This window comes from Theropithecus gelada, chromosome 1 (genome assembly GCF_003255815.1).
Source record: "Theropithecus gelada isolate Dixy chromosome 1, Tgel_1.0, whole genome shotgun sequence".
Classification (NCBI taxonomy): Eukaryota; Metazoa; Chordata; class Mammalia; order Primates; family Cercopithecidae; genus Theropithecus; species Theropithecus gelada.
Window position 1 is genome coordinate 180,613,017 of NC_037668.1, and position 2,202 is coordinate 180,615,218.

Genomic DNA, 2,202 nt, shown 5'->3' on the forward strand with positions numbered 1-2,202 from the left:
GAGATCCGGCCACTGCACCCCAGCCTGGGCGACAGAGCAAGACTCTGTCTCAAAAAAAAATAAAATAAAATAAAATAAAATAAAATAAAATAAAATAAAATAAAAATAAAAATAAAAATAAATAAAAAAAAGAATAACAGAGGGGGAGGAAAGATGAGAACCTGTAAAATATAGACTACTCCCTGACAAATGTTTGGAGAAAATTTTTAAATGTGTGTTGTGAAAAATAGGACATTAGTTAATAATAATTACATAATAATATAATTTTTTTGCATGTGGGGTTTTCCAGTGAAAACCAGAAAATCTGGTATATAAATTCTAAAAGAGTGGTAACATTATTATAATATTATTAATAACAAATATTTTATTGTTCATAAAGTGATTTCAGACTAACTTCACTGCCTTTATTCAGTGACTGCTATGTTGATCAAAAACGGTACAGACACCATGTAAATAGATTTCTGCAAAGCATGTGGTGTTTCTCATAATATTCATTGGAGAAGATGGTGAAAGTAAACCTAAGTGGATTATAAATTTCCTGAACAATTGAAACACTCAGGAGATTCAAACACTTATATATTTAACAACTGCTCACATAGAGTTTCCTACACGCCAGACACTGTTTCAGAAATATTAGAGGCTTCAGAAATATTAAATTACTTAATTCTCACAATAGTCATAGGAGACAGGAGATGACAAAACCCTATTATAACTTCCTCTCTACAGAGGGCAGGTTAGGTAACTTGATCAAGGTCAGAGGACTAGTGAAGGGCACAGCTGGGATTAAAGCCCAGGCAGCCTGTCTCCAGAGAGGGTGCCCCTAAGCACCACACTATTATGCACATCTTCACGGCATATGGGCCATGATTATGCACTTAATACATTTTACAAAGCAAATTTTATATCTTAAATTTAGGACGAGAAAATACAACATGTTATATAAATATAGAATGAGAGAGACAGATTTTTAAAAGTTTGGATTTATTTCAGGTCCAAAATAATAATAATGTAGTAGCTACAAAAACTAATTAATAAATTTCCAGACTTCATTAACAGGGAAGAAGTAAGGGAGAGGAATGGAAGAAAAAAGAACTAGGTTTATTGATTGCCTATGGTGTATCAGATCATTTATACATAATATTTGTTTTTCGTTAAAATTCTTGGAAGTAGGTAATTGTGCTAGATTAAATGCATTATCAGCTTCAATGGCCTCCCTCTATTCACATCCATTACAACGTGATTTTTTAACTACTCCACCCCCATCAAGAGATGAAATCTTCACCTTTTGAATCTAGGCTAGATTTGCTTTGGCCAAAAAACTGCAACCAAAGTAATGTTGTGCCACTTCTGAGCCTGAGTCTCACAAAGCTGCCTACACTTCCACCCTCCCTTTCCTGGAACCCTGCTAATCTCCATAGAAACAAGCCCAGAGTAGCCTGTGAGGAGATGAGAAACCACTTACGTCATGACAGCTGAAGTCATCCTCGAGCAGACCAGCCCCCACCAACCTACTGACTTTAGATACGTAAGTCCAGGTTGGGCGCAGTGGCTCACACCTGTAATCCCAGCACTTTGGGAGTCTGAGGGGGACAGATCACTTGAGCCCAGGAATTTGAGACCAGCCTGGCCAACATGGTGAAACCCCGCCTCTACAAAAAAATTACAAAAACTTAATTGGGTGTGGTGGTGCATGCTACCCATCCAGGAGGATCTCCTGAGCCCAGGAGGTTGAGGCTGCAGTAAGCCATGATCATATCACTGCATTCCAGCCTGGGCAACAGAGTGAGATGCTGTCCCAAAGAAAAAAAAGAAGAGTCCAGCCAAGATCAACCAACTCTCCCATAGTCTCTAGGGAAATAATATACAGACTTCTTTTTAAATCATTACATTTTAGGGTGCTTTGTTACACAGCAATCGCCATATGATTCAGTATAATTTTGTTCTCTTATAAATGCAGAAATTGAGGTTCAGAGAAGCATTTTACCCTAAATCACCCAGTTTGTACGTGGCAGAAGTCAGCCCCAGTCTGTTTTATTTCAAAGCACATAACATTCAGATGTTAGAATAATCATCTCCCTGAGCTCTATACTAGACTGGCCATATATGAAGTGCTATATTTAATTCTATACAACCTAACACAAACCCAGAAGAAAATACAAAGAATTTTATGATGTCTATAAACTAAAACAAAAAAACAAAAAT

General features: G+C 36.8%; 1 non-coding gene across 1 annotated transcript; it reads right to left on the bottom strand.

Annotated features, from left to right (window-relative positions):
• Positions 1 to 276: 276 nt before the first annotated feature.
• Positions 277 to 338, bottom strand: LOC112615825. Its single transcript, XR_003117478.1, has one exon. It is a non-coding gene; the product is annotated as a U7 small nuclear RNA (small nuclear RNA).
• Positions 339 to 2,202: the final 1,864 nt, after the last annotated feature.